The 14,590-nt window shown below is 49.0% G+C and overlaps 1 long non-coding RNA gene across 1 annotated transcript; it reads right to left on the bottom strand.

The window, feature by feature from the left end:
- Positions 1–1,128: 1,128 nt before the first annotated feature.
- Positions 1,129–3,616, bottom strand: LOC141730688 (uncharacterized). The gene is made up of 3 exons (XR_012582305.1): positions 3,152–3,616; positions 2,640–2,721; positions 1,129–2,142 (listed from the first exon to the last, which is right to left on the bottom strand). It is a non-coding gene; the product is annotated as an uncharacterized LOC141730688 (long non-coding RNA).
- Positions 3,617–14,590: the final 10,974 nt, after the last annotated feature.

The following is a 14,590-nucleotide window of genomic DNA, read 5'->3' as shown; positions in this document are numbered from 1 at the left end:
CTGGGGCTCTCATGGCTCCTGCCTGTTGGTGCAAGATGCTCTCAGGGAAGTTGCATCTACCACCACTGCAGACCACAACAGTGGCGCCCAAACAGGGACCTTCGTCTGGTACCCCTGGAGAGCGTCTCCAGCATGGCTGCAATCTAAGTTGCCTTTGAGTCAGCCACTAGCCTAAGACAACCTCTGAATTTTATCTGGGCACGCTGAAGGGAGAGACCTGGAACCCTCCCAAAGTCATCGGCTGGAGGATTGCTTTCCTTGACACACCCCCACGAGACCCTTTGTTGATGCACTGCTGGGTGAGTATGTTTCAATCAGAGTCACCCTTTTCTTTTGTTTTCTCATTTTAACTTGTGGGTGGAAAGACTGCAGAATGGTCACAAAACTCGTTCCACAATGGGAGATTTATATCCAAGTTACATTAGCCCTAGTTGCTCGGGAATTTCATTTTTCAAAGGGGAATTTGAAAGCTTTTGTTCATCTTCTTTTCAAATATTTTATGTTACAAGGGAATCAGTTTAATCACTTGAGATTTGGGGTACAGTTGGGATCAAGATATTTGTTTTATAAATGGAGGGAAATTTTAAAGTAGAGAAGTTTTATTGTCTTTTTCATTCCATTTATGGCAAAATGTTTTATCTTCTTTTTTGTTCTATTTATGATTCAGTTTAAAAATCAGGGGAAAATTTGGGAAAAGTTTTGGGTCTCCCCTTCAAAACCCCTTCCCTTCATCCTCTCCCCAAGCCCCTAGACCCTCTTCCCTGCCTGGGGAGCAATCAGCAGGTGGATATCGCTATTCAGCACAGGGTTTCTGCTGTCTCCCTGATGCCTCCCGATCTCCACTCTCCCCTTACCAGGACGGCACTGGCCATGCTGCTCTGAACCTTCCCCTCAACCTTCTTCCTATGCCCGCATACCCTCTTTCATCTCCCCCAGTGGCCATTACCCACAAAATGGCGCCGGCAATGTGGCAGCCCAGACATTTTGTCCCCTCCTGATCCAAGTTTTTTTCCACCCTCCACCCCAAAATGGTGACTTTCCCGCCTCTCCTCTGCCCTTTTCTGTGACAGTGGTCACAAGTGTTGCAGGATGAAGAGAGAGGTGAGAATGGTGATCTCATGTTCAGAAGGCTTGATTTATTATTTTATGATTTATATACTACATTATAACTATACTAAAAAGAAATAGAAGGAAAAGTTCTCAGAAGGCTAGCAAAACTAAGAATAGAAGAGAAAGAATGAATAACAAAGATCTGTGTTCCTTCAGAAAGCAAAGAGCAGCTCTGCCGTGAGTGGTCAGTAAATCCAAACATCCACAAGAGACCAATCATGGACCCACCTGTTGCATTCCACAGCAGCAGATAACCATTGTTTACATTTTGTTGCTAAGGCCACAGCTTCTCAGAAGGGAAAAAAATCCCAAGAAAGGATTTTTCACAAAAGATGTCTGTGACATGTCACCCTTTTAAGTTTAGTTTAATTAAAAAGAAAAGTGTTTGCAATTTTCTCTGCTGGGCATATGCCAAGGAAAGAACAAACACTTGACAGGTTATCTGTTGCCAATCAAAACCTCACTCAAGTGCAGGTGTGGAATGTTCACCTGTAGAACTTACAATTCTATCAAATCACTAAAACAATCTTACAATATAAGAAAATTGTGGTAGATAGGGACAGGCGGTCGGAAGATCACGCAAAGTAACGGGAAGGCAGGACCCCTGTTCCTCTTCGATAAGAAATTATCATAGGAATGTAGCCTCCCTAAACCGAGTGCCAGTAACTTTCCATCCCCTACCGAGTAACTTTCCACTCCTTACTAACCATAGATGGTAAAGACAGACCCCCTCTGACGTAGAAAAACCCCTAGATTATAAAACCCCATGAGATGAGATAATAAAGGCCTTTTGACCGTCCACAACATTGGTGTCTGTGTGCTTCATAGGCCCGAGCGACCCTGGAGAGTGGGTCGCTGTGCCGTTTCCTCAGAACCAAGTCTCCTTGCCTTGCATCAGAAGGCAACAGAAAATGCAAAAACAATACAAAGAAAGTCTAAGTCCAAGGAGCTGAGCTTCAGGAAAAGTCCATGGGCTGAAGATGTTCCTCTTTGCCATCTCTGAAAAATCCTTTTGGTCCTGAAACAGGCTTGCTGCAGAAAAGTCCATCAATAGTTATCAAAAGTCTATTGACAATCATCAAACAATTTCAAACAATTTCAGACAATTCCTGGAAATTCTTGCCAGAGCCCTTTATTGAACAACTTGGGCTGAAGCTAATTTTTGGCCCTTCAATGCTTCAGACCTGCTTCCAGCTATTTAAGGTTTTTTTTGTTTGTTTGTTTGTTGCTTTTTTGGGGTTTTTTTTTGGGAAGACCAGCAGCAGCAGAGCAGCCAGAGAAAGGCCCTGGGGGGCCCTGGCCCGCAGAAAGGCGGCCCAGGACCGGAAGGGGAAAGCAAAACCCCCAAACCCAGCAGGAGGCCGGGAGGTGGCACTGGCCCAGGGACCCAAGCCCAACGGCTCAGGCCCAGCCCCCGAGGCAGGCTCTGCCTTGCCACAGGTCTGCACTCTGCTGCCAGTACAATGGCAGAACGAGTGATGACCCAAAATCACCAAGGCATGCCAGCAGAAGGGAAATAGAAGCCTTACCAAAAATCTTCATCTCGGGTCTGGGGATGTTTGTTCCCCACAGCAAGCAAGCCATGATCGCTTCCCGCTGTGCCCTCTGCCTCTGCAATGCAAATGCAACAGGTGTGTCTCCCATCTGCCTCAAGGCACCACCCCCACCAGGCTGGGGACCAAAGGCAGAACTTTGGGGACCCACCTGCCCCTTGCCACTGGTGTGTGCGAGGGGCGGCGGAGAGATTCGCACCCCCTAAGGGGCAGCAACTGACCAAACACCCCCCAACCCGCCGAGAACGCTGATTTGGAACGCCAGCAACAGGGCTGCACTCACAGCCAGCTGGCGAGCCATGCCTCCTCCATGGAAGGAGAGGCTGGCACCCTCTTCCCCTGTCCCAGCTCCCCCTGCAGGGGCAGCCCCGGGACAGCCTGAAAAAATTGGGGGGGAAATCGCGCTGGGTGCAGGAGCCGCTGCGGGCTGCTCCGAGGGTCCCGCGGATTCAGCGTTGTTTTAAGCATCATCCTGAATAGGGACTTGCTTGGTTTGAGGCGGCGGGGGTGCACGGGAACACGCCGCTGCTGTGTCACTCAGCTCTGGGAGCGGCAGCGCCGGCACGCGGTCTGCCTCTGTGGGAGAGGCTGGTGGGCACGGCACAGGGTCGGCAGCGTCTCCTGCCCCTGGCTCTGGGGTCAGCTCAGTGGAAGATGCAGTTGCAGAAGCCGCTGGAGTGCGCATGGGCAGCGGCGGGGCCGGCACGAGCAGTGGCGAAACAGCCGGGGGAAACAGCGGTGGAGGATCGCTGTTGCCTAGCAACATTGGCACAGCCGCAGGGAGCGGGGTTTCTGACTCTCAGGCGCAGGCGGGGAAGCCGGCGGAGGCCCGGGCAGGGCTGCCCGGGGAGGCGGCTGCGGGGTGGGTCCGGGAGGCGGCCGTGCCGGCCCGGCAGGCCGGGCCTCGGAGACCGGTGCCGCCCCCATCTCTGAGTGGGGTGGGGTCCAGGAGGCCAGCAACTCATCAACCCCTGGAGAGAGACAAGTGGGGGGGGAGAAGACAGCTTCATCTGAGCATGTCCAAAAACGCAGCGAAATAAAACTTCAGCTCCAGACAAGATCTCCCGGCCCCCCGCCGGGATGCAGGGGGGCTGGGAAGCAGCAGATCATCTCCCTCCAAAAGGTCTTCTCCTGCAGGAGTTGGGGGAAATGGGGCGAGCCCGTTGCAGTTAGCAATCCAGGGAAAAACAGCTGCTCTTCGTTCCAAGACCGGAAAGAGTGCCTTAAATGTTAGGTAAATTCAGGGGTGTCCGAATCCACGGTCCAAAAGGACTTGGAAAATGGATTCCATGCACTGCCATACAAACACATCCAGGGCATACAGCACATTCGTAAAAAACCCAAAATCTTTGCCCATCGGAAAAACTCATAGAAATGTCTTTCTGTCAGGATGATTCACAGAATTCAATCGTCTTCACCCTATTTTTGCCAGAGGGCAATAAGCTTCTCCTCTGAAGGGGAGAATCGAACCTCAGCCCTGGTGGGAATGCCCCACCACCTTTGCAGCCATAATCTGCGAAGGCCAGGATCATCAGGAAGGGAAATGCCAACAGTACCTTTCGACAGGGTCCAGCATGCTCTGGCCATCTGCATGGTGCTGCTAGGCTGTCCGAACATCTTCCTGGAGGCTTTTCAGAAGGTTCTCTTTGTGGTCAGCCTTGCTGTGAACTCTGTCCAAATCAGGATCTTCAGTTCTTCAGCTCCTGGCTAGAATCCACTTCTGTGGTCACTTGTGAAGCAATCATCAATGCCACACATTCGGGGTTGTCATGGTTTGAGCCTGGCACAGAGCCAGTGCCCCCATGAAAATGCCTCACCCTGGTGTCTGCTGTGAGATGTGACCAGGAATAAGCAAAACAGGCTCCAACTTAAACATAAATAACACTTTATTACCTAAAACTACAGGGAAAAAATAGGAAAGACTATAAGGAAAAGAAAAAAAATTGAAAACCTTACAAAAACCACTTTTCCTCCTCCCCACTCCCTGACTTTCCCAATCCAATACATTCTCTCAAAAATACCAACTGCCCAGCCCGGCACGACACTTTAGTATACTCAAACTGCAGTTCATGAAGAGGAACGGAGTCCTTCTTGTTCCATAGGCTTCTGGAAACACACTGAAATCCCGGATGCTTCCTTGTCACTTCGGCACCGCCCGGAAAGTCCATTTGCCGCTTGTGACATGTTCCTTCCATGCTCAGTGCTCTCACCACCGAGACATGGCCAGAGCTGCTTTTAGGGTGGTCTTTCAAGGATGCCTTGTCTCACTCCAAAAAGGCACAGTCTCTGCTTTTGGGACAACTGTCCCCCCCATATATTTCCAACCCCCTGGGGCCGGGGGGGGTCCTCACAAATGAACCCTCCTGGTTTTGAGGCACTGCCTCCCCCTAAATGCAGTCTGTGTCACAGGAACAACTGAGTCCATGGCTACAAGAAAACGTCCAGCCAAAAGGCCACTCCAAATCATCTCTCCCCATCCAATCATCTCCACAAACTCCGGGCCAAAGTTCTTATCTCATATCATCTCTCATCTCCCTTCTTATTCAGCTTCGAGGAGGATTAGCATTTTCGCAAGGCCCCAATCATGTAAGAAAGGGTTAAAAGTTTTCAGTCTCTGTCTGTCGGTCGGCTCCCACGCACGCTGCCCACACGCTGCCGCTGCGGCCGGGCAGTCTTCCTCCCCCTTCTCGCTGGCTGCTCTCCTGGGGGGGGGGAAGAGGGGGCTGGCTGCCCGAGGGCTGACTCTCTGGGACCTTCCACCCTTCCATCCTCGAAGCCCCCCCGAAGCCCCCTCAACCCCATTTCTGTCCAGGCCCCGGGCCTACCACGTGGCTGGCCCCTCCCCCGCCCAGCAGCAGCGGGCCGGGCGAGGGAGAGAGGTCTGAACTCCTCGGCCGACGAGGTCCAAAGAGGAAGTGCCAGGGCAGTGCCTTGCTTTTAACCCCTGTGTATTCTCGGAGGTGTGTCCAAACCCCACTGGCCACACCGGACGCCAGTCTCAAACCCAAAACCTTCATTGGTTTGACCACAGCTTCCCAGAATTCCCACTCCTTCCTGGTCAAACCATGACAGGGGTATACCCAATGCAGCCATTGCTCCTCTGGGGTACCATCAAGTGATGATTTGCTCTTCAGACGAGGGGTCCCCAACTGATGGTTTGTCGTTCAGTCACTTGGGCTTCACCAATTGTGACAGTGGTCACAAGAGTTTTGAGGTGAAGAGAGAGGCGAGAATGTTGACCTCATGTTCAGAAGGCTTGATTCATTATTTTACAATATATATATTACATTATGACTATACTAAAAAGAATAGAAGAGAATGTTCTCAGATGGCTAGCTAAGCTAAGAATAGAAAAGAATGAATAACAAAGATCTGTGTCCCAGCAGAAAGCAAGAGCAGCTCTGCCATGAGTGGTCAGTAAATCCAAACATGCACAGGACACCAATGACGGATCTACCTGTTACATTCCACAGCAGCAGATAACCATTGTTTACATTTTGTTGCTGAGGCCACAGCTTCTCAGAGAGGAGAAATATCCTAAAGAAAGGATTTTTATGAAAAGATGTGACACCTGTGGCTGTCAAAAGCATTCACAAACTCAAGAGGCAAAGAGAGGGGTTTCAGAGTGGCCATTTGAGAAGACAGCCTTTCTGAAATCTCTGGCACATAAGGCCCCTCTGTCACTGCTTCCTAGAAGCTGTGAGACCGGGCCATGCTGCTGTTTGTTGTCACCTCCCTGTACCTGTCCCTGAGACACAGTGCCATCGGGTTGTTATTGGGACATTTTCCTTCTTTGCCAGCCCCAACAGGCATTCAGCAGGGAGAGTCTGCACTGCCACTCTGGAGCTGAGTTTCCACTCTATGATCTCGGCCTCCCTTGTCACCCCCTCCACTCCCCCTCACACATTCCCCAAAAAGCAGCAGGATGTCTGCTGGGACCACCTCAGCCTGCAGGAAGGCCAAGTGGGCCCTGGCCTCTCCTGACCCACAGCACAGCTTTCTTTAATCCCAGCATGGAAATATTAAAACTGTATTATCACATCACACAGAGGGCCACGAGCTTTTTATTTTGGCTGCAAGTGTCCACAGGGCATTGGGGAAGAGGAGAAAAAGAGTGTTTTGCAGCAAGCAACCAGGCTACTCAGGCAGGATGGTAGGAAAAGTGTCTGGAAGCTGCTTTTTAGGTCTTTGGTTGTTCTTCTGAAGCTTCTGACAGAGCTGATGGGCAGATCCCAGAGCTGTGGAGAGTTCCTGGGAAATTTGTCCTTGGATATATTTATGAATGCTCTCCCAGCCATGAACTGCCATCTGTGTCCTGTCCATATGTTACTGCCTTGACTGTTGAGTGTCTGAGGTGCCTCTTGAGGCTGCTATGGACCTCCTTCACTAAGGAATAGATTGTGATACAACATCCCTTTCTGCTTATGTTTGGGCACTGACAGAGCCTGGAGCTCTCTGGCTGGAGCTTGGGCTCTGGCCAAGCAAGATTGCCAATGAGAGCAGCTCATGGTCCTCAGCTCTTCCCTGCTGCTGGGACAGACAGACATGGCCATGGGGACAGAATGGAGCTGCCCCATCTGCCAGGTCACTAAGAAGGATGTGAATTTTTCTCTGCCCTGTCACCACCAGTTCTGCCTGGGCTGCATCCTGCAGTGGGCAAAGAGAAATCCAGCATGCCCACTCTGCAGAAGAATGATAGAAGCTGTCAGGTTTTCTGAGTAGGATGAACAGGACTACATACAATGTGCCATCAGCTCCCCCAGACAATTGCTAGAGTCCAGCAGGGAGAGAGCCTGGCCACCTTGCTGAAAGCAGCCCCCCAGACCCTGTGATGGCTGCTCCATCTTCCCCACAGGGAACACGGTCCCCAGCTGAGCAGGGGGCTGCAGGACCAGAGCCTGTGGATGGCCTCCTGCCCAAGGAGTGGGCTGGATTTTTCAAATAACAATGTCATCTACTGGACCAAAGGTGGCCCTGGCTGCACCAGAAGCTGGAGGGAATATGCCAGCACCAGAGATGGCTGGTTAAGGAATTCATAGAGCAGCATCCTGCACGCCCTCTGCGCCTATGGTCAAGTTGCCAAAATCTTGGTGCCAGTACTGCAGCTTCTCCTCTGTAGCAGTCAGAATTGCTGCTAGCATAGTCCAGGGCTATTGGAATATGTATCCCAATATAACCAGTTAGATGGTGCCCAGGCCAGTTCTGACCTTCGCTGCTGGGCCACAGGCAGCACTACGGTGTTTTACCCCAGAGATACCTTGGCTGGCGGCAGAGTGCAGCGGGGCACAAGACAGGACTCCGTTCTCCTCAGGAGAGAGCTTCTGGCGATGGTAGAGAGAAAGGGAATGGATTCTGCTAGAAGGTAGCCAGATGTTTATTCCAAGAGTACAGAGGTCTGCACTGGGCTACTGCTGGTAACAGAATGGAGGCCGCATGGTCTCATTCACATTTTAAGCTCAGGACAGGGGAAGGGGAGGGGACAGGTGAGTCACCAACCAGGTGAAGGGGCAGGGTCTCCAGGTACTAGGGTCACCTATCACACGACGCCTTGCTGGTATGTTAGCCTGATTGACAGGGCACACTCAGCGAGGGGCGAGGGGGAAGGGAGAAGGTAAAACAGCATATTGCAACACACCACAACATCTCCCCCTAGTTTTGTTTAAAAAGAAGAGGACTGTGTTTATGGTGCAGAATGATTCTACTGAGGCTTCTAGGTCATCCACTGGAGCACTGAGGGCTTCCAAATGGTAGACCTCAGGAGGGGGAGATGAGCTTGAGATTAACTTGAGAACCATGCGTCTGATTACTCCAAAAACAATGCTAAAAACTACAATAACTACAACTAAAATAAACAGCACTAAAATTACAGTTTTCAGAATAGATCCCAACCAGCCCGAGAGTCCCCAGCCATTGAAAAGTCCATTCAGCCCGTTGTCAGTTTCTCTGTTGATGTCTGAGAACCTTTATCGAGGTAGTCCATATGTGGTTTGGGCTGCAGTACTATGTAGGAGATTGCAGGTGGGATGATCACGAGTAGGACGAGAAGCAGGCTCAGTCTCATGACGTCTCGAGGCTACACACGAACAGTGGGATCTAAACTGGTACAAAAACTTGAGACAAACATATATTACAAACTATTCCAGATAGGAGGCTTAAATGGAATTTCCTCCAGAGAACGCGTGCGGCGTTTTCTTCTCCAGGCAGCGTGAGCAACCTGGGGTGCTTCTGCAGATTTCTCTGAGACTTTGGGAACATAGGGCTTTATCCATTTGGAAGGAACCCACCTTAAACCAGAGGGGGTGGACACACAGGCGTATCCACGTCCCCAAGTAACCAATTTGTAAGGTCCCACCATTTTCCAAGTCTCAGGATCCTTTACTAAAACCGGAGGTTTTTCTTTCATCAACCTGTGACTGCTCCCCCCAAAGTGGCGTAGGATGGGTGGGTTCAGGCTGTCAAAAGAACAATTCAGAAAATTGATTGTGAATAGTGCCCTGGATAACCGGATGTGGGGAGGTTCTACCTTCAGAACCTGTTGTTGCTGGTCCAGGACCCTTTTAATATCACGGTGAGTTCTTTCTACAATGGCTTGACCTGTAGGGGAGTAGGGGATGCCAGTTTTGTGCTCTACTCCCCATTGCTGCAGGAAGCTCCCGAATTCCTTGGATCTATAAGCAGGCCCATTATCAGTTTTCAGCTCCTTGGGGATGCCCATGAAAGAAAAAGCCTGTAAGAGGTGCTTAATAGCATCAATAGATGATTCTCCTGTGTGGGCAGAAGCATAGACCGCTCCAGAAAAGGTATCTACACTAACATGAACATATTTCTGCCGTCCAAAAGCCTGTATGTGTGTTACATCTGTTTGCCACAGTTCACAACTGTTTAGTCCCCTTGGGTTTGCTCCCGTACTCACTGTAGGGAGTGCATGTTGTTGGCAATTTGGGCACGTGGCCACAATCGCTTTGGCCTGTTCTCGAGTGATGTTAAACTGGCGAACCAGGCCAGGTGCATTTTGGTGGAAAAGCTGGTGGCTGATTTTTGCCTGTTCAAAAACATTTGGGAGAGTGGCCATCACTGCAGGTGCAGCAAGAGCATCTGCCCTTCTGTTGCCTTCAGCGATAAACCCTGGCAAGTCAGTGTGTGACCTGACATGCATCACATAAAAGGGTTGCTCTCGGTGAGTGACTAACTTTACCAGTTTTGAGAGCAATTCAAAAAGTGCAATGTTAGATACATCTGGCAGTATTGCTTGATCTGCTCTGGATACTACTCCTGCCACGTATGCAGAGTCTGTAATCAGATTAAATGGTTCTGAGAACCTTTCAAAAGCCCTAACAACCGCAGCCAATTCAGCAACCTGAGGTGAACCTTCCACCTCAGCAATGTCCGTCTCCCACTGCTGGGTTTGAGGATCCTTCCAAGTTATAACGGACTTGTGGGACCTCCCGGACGCATCTGTAAAGACAGTTAGAGCCCTTTTTAAAGGTCTCCTACTTAGAGCAGTTCTTAATTTTAAAGTAAATTGAACATCTTGTTCAAACAATTTGCAAGCGGGCCGTGCTACTGAAAATTGTCCTGAGTAGGAATCCAGAGCAAACTGCAACACTTCATTTTCTTGAAACAATTGTTCCAGTATTTTCATAGTATTTTGACCTGATTTTAACTCAACTGGAATGTGAATGCACTTAAAATCACATCCTGCTAACTCCCTGATCTGGGTCCTTGCTTTCCGGATCAGTTCTGCTACCAGTTCCTGAGACTTTGTCAGTCTCTTGGACCTTTTGTGACTGAGGAAAACCCATTCTATGATCAAGAGAGAGTCCCTCTGGTCCCGGTCCTTTTTTGGTGTGTCCTTTGCCTTAGGTGTTTGTTTTTCCTCCCACTGGAAAATAATTCCATGGAGGTGTGGCAACTTACCTAGGATGATAAATTTGAATGGCAGATCAGGCCGGCATCGGTGGGCCTGTCTTGTGGACATTGCAATCTGAACCTTTTCTAGAACTTTCCGTGCCTCTGGGGTAATAGACCTAGGAGCCCCTGGGTCCTCTCCCCCTTTCAATAAATTGAAAAGAGGGGCAAGGTCTTCATTAGTCAGACCAAGCCATGGTCTTACCCAATTCAAAGACCCACACAACTTGTGGACATCCGCAAGGGTCTTGATCCTTGGATTGATTTCTAGTTTTTGAGGAACAATGGTCCTATTTCCAATTTCTAAGCCCAAATACTTCCAAGGTGGCATCTTTTGAATTTTCTGTTCCTGGAGCTCGAACCCTGCAACAATCAATGCATCGATCGTTAGGTCAAGCGCATGTGTTAGTAAATCATCATTGGGGGCACACACAAGGATATCATCCATATAATGATAAATGATGGCCTTCTCTGCGGCTGCACGTACTGGGGAAAGCAGGGAAGAAACATACCACTGGCAGATAGCTGGAGATACCTTTAGGCCCTGAGGAAGAACGGTCCAATGGTACCTTTTCATTGGAGCTTCTGAATTGATAGAAGGGACAGAGAATGCCAAACGCGGTGCATCGTCAGGGTGCAATGGGATTTGGAAAAAACAATCTTTAATATCAATAACAGCTAATTTCCAATCTTGAGGAAGCATTGTTGGGGATGGCATACCAGGCTGGGGAGAACCCATATCTTCAATTACATTATTAATTTGTCGGAGGTCACAGAGAAGTCGCCACCTCTTTTTGTCAGCTTTTTGGATGACAAACACTGGAGAGTTCCATGGGGACATGGTCTCTACAATGTGGCCCTTTCTTAGTTGCTCTTGTACTAGTTCCTCAAGCACCTTTATTTTTTGTTTACTGAGTGGCCACTGTTTCACATCAACTGGTTCGTCTGTTTTCCACTTAAGTTTTTGGGTGGGGCGCTGTTGTTTAATGACTGCTGCACAAAAATGCTGTGGAGAGTCTGGAATATCAATTGTGACACCCCACTGGGCCATTAAATCTCTCCCTAACAAAGGTTCTGAATAATCTAACACAAATGGACGGATATTTGCCAATTGTCCGTTTGGACCCTCGAATTGAATAATGCTTTTGGATTGTTTTGCCAATTGCAGACCTCCTACACCTCGAAGGTGACCAGCAACATTTTGTAAAGGCCAGTGAGCTGGCCAGTCTTGTACTGGAATCACTGTGCAGTCTGCACCTGTGTCTACAAGCATTTCAATGCGTTTAGACTCCCCACCCCCACTGACATTGCACCACAATTTGGGTTTATCTGTCCCAATAACTTGGACCCGGGCGACTGTGGGCCCTTGTTTATCGACATTTTCAGGTAAAGATGGCACAGGGATAGCTTGAGCAACAATTTGTCCCTTGGGAAGAAACAGGGGTGGGTGGAAACAGTGCAGGCTGAGAACAAATTGCTTGGGATCTGATGTTGTTATTCCCGGAGTAATTTCGATCTCTTGTGGTGTGTTTTTGTCCCCAGTGAGGATGTACTTACAACGAATTTGGTTCCAAGTACCTTTCTGTTCAGGATTTACAGAGACAATATGCCAGTCAGTGTCCTTCAGGTGGAGTGACTCTGTCAGCTGCAACCTGTAAGGCTCATTGACAGAAGATGCGGTTAATACAGAATCACTTAAATCATAACAAAGGTTATTTTGTTTCACTTTCAACAGTGGACTAGCAGACTTGGTCTTTGAAACACCTGCTTCACTTACACAAATGTTAATATTATCGCGCGCTTGATTTGTTTTGCTACCCTTATTCTCTTGGCCTGCTCCTTTTATGTCTGCACGCCTGGCAGGCTGGCGCTTTATTCTTCGTTTTTTTGTTGTTGACCCCCAGGGAGGGCTTGCAGTTCTCCTCCCCTGCTATTTTTAAATTCATCAAATTCCCTTTTCAGGGGGCACTGGTTACTCCAGTGCCCTAGCTTATTACAAAGCAGGCATGGTTTAGTGGGCTCAACCATTGCCGGTCTCCGCTGCTGCCCAGGGTACTGCTGTGCTGAAAGAGAAGGTGCAGGGCTGGCAACAGCAACACGCTGAGGTGGTCTTGGCAGCAGCCTTGGTCTGGAGTCTTCAGCAACACTCATCAGAGGCACTTTCCTGTTACAGACTAGAAGCATATCTTTTAATGTAGGGGAAGGTTCCATAGGAAGGCTCAGGATTGCTGCTCGACACTGTTCATTTGCATTTGTAAACGCTATTTCTTCTAAAATTGCTTCCCTTGCATTTTCCTTTTTAACTTGTATTTCAATGGCTCTAGTTAGCCTTTCTACAAATTTCACAAAAGGCTCTGATGGTAGTTGTTTGATTTTACTATAGGGCTCAAAAGGCCCCTCAGGTTGGAGGGAAAAGAATGCCCTTTCAGCTGCTTCCTTTACTTTCTCAAGTGTTTCTGCAGGAATTGCAGCAGCTTGGACTGAGGGAGAAGACCATTGACCCTCACCACAGAGGTGGTCAATAGTGATAGGGTTACCATTGTTGTCTTTTGCTGTGTTTGGATCAGCCTGTAAGCTTGGGAGAGCATCTTTTAGCAGTTGTTTCAAAGCTGATTCCCATAATTTGAATTCCGTGGATGTCATGAGACATGAAAACAGTTGTTTTAAATCATGTGGAACCACAATAGTCCTACTTAATTCAGAATTTAAAAGGCCACGGAAATATGGACTGTGTGGACCATATTCTTTATGAGATTTACAGATCTCTTTAATCAATTGTCGTCCAAAAGAACTCCAATTAGCAGTTGGGGCTGCTCCAGCTTGAGCTGCAGGCTGAAACGTAACAGGAGCTAGTGACAACATGGCACCATGCATTGGGTCTGCTGTCCCCTGCTCTGTATCCCTGGAATCAGAAGCATTGGGATCACAGCTACAGGTTTGGGGACAGGCAGTGGGTGTGTCCCCACCGTGGGAACCCGGGGAGGGGGCGGGGAAAGGGAGCCGGCAAGGGGCGGGGAAACCGTGGGAACAAGGGGCGGGGTCAAGGGACTGGCAGGGGGCGGGGATACCGTGGGAACAGGGGGCGGGGTCACCTGGTGACATCACGTCAGCAGACGCTCCCTGGGAGGAGTAGAGGGGCGGAGCTGAGGGTACTGCAGGAAAGGCGGGGGGAGGGGGGAAGGTGTCACGAGGAACAGGAGGAGAGGGGGATGGGGATGGAATTTTGGGATGCTTAAGAGGATTTTGGGAAGAAGAAGACCAGGTTTGGGAAGATGCCATGTGGCACCCACCATCTTGCGGACCCCCTAGGGACTGGGGGCCATTTTGGACATCACTGCTCTCCGGAAAGCTAACACGTGCTCGGGATTTTAGAGGAGGGGATTGGGAAAGACACGCAGCCTGGCCAGGGCTTTGTGAACAAAACAACTCAGGTATTCTTGCACTCTCTGGGAGCCGACTTCCCAATGAGTTTGCACTCTTTAAAATACCAAGTTTTGGGGAAAGAGGTTTAGGGGTTTTAGAGGGAGAGGGAGGAACATGGAGAGCAGAGGTACATGGCTTTACATTTGGCTTTTTCTCCATTTCCTTTTGTTTGAGCAATGCTGTTCGAATTTGTAAACTCCAGAACACAAATTTAGCTGAGGATAATTTGCCAGATTGTCCTAAGGTTATCAATTCATTCCCAACTTTATCCCAGAATTGAATATTGTGGATTTCTTCAGGGGAAATGTTTGGGAACTGCAGAAAAAGCCATCTTATAAACTGTTTCAATTTTCCTTTAGAGAATTTCACATTACTCTTGATTAAAATGCTAACAATATCATAATACACTCCCCTATGTACAATGCTAAGTTTGGAACCCATGTTAAAAAGCAAAGTACTTAATCCCGCCTGACTAAAAACAAAGCTAAAATCAGCTACCAATTTCTAAAAAAAACCACAGATAGAAAGCGATAACGAGCAGACAAAAGCTTCACAATGCAGCTGTATATACTGCTTTTAAAATTCCCGGGCAGCAG

This window comes from Zonotrichia albicollis, chromosome 12 (genome assembly GCF_047830755.1).
Source record: "Zonotrichia albicollis isolate bZonAlb1 chromosome 12, bZonAlb1.hap1, whole genome shotgun sequence".
NCBI classification, from domain to species: domain Eukaryota; kingdom Metazoa; phylum Chordata; class Aves; order Passeriformes; family Passerellidae; genus Zonotrichia; species Zonotrichia albicollis.
This window is presented reverse-complemented; position numbering and strand designations above follow the sequence as displayed.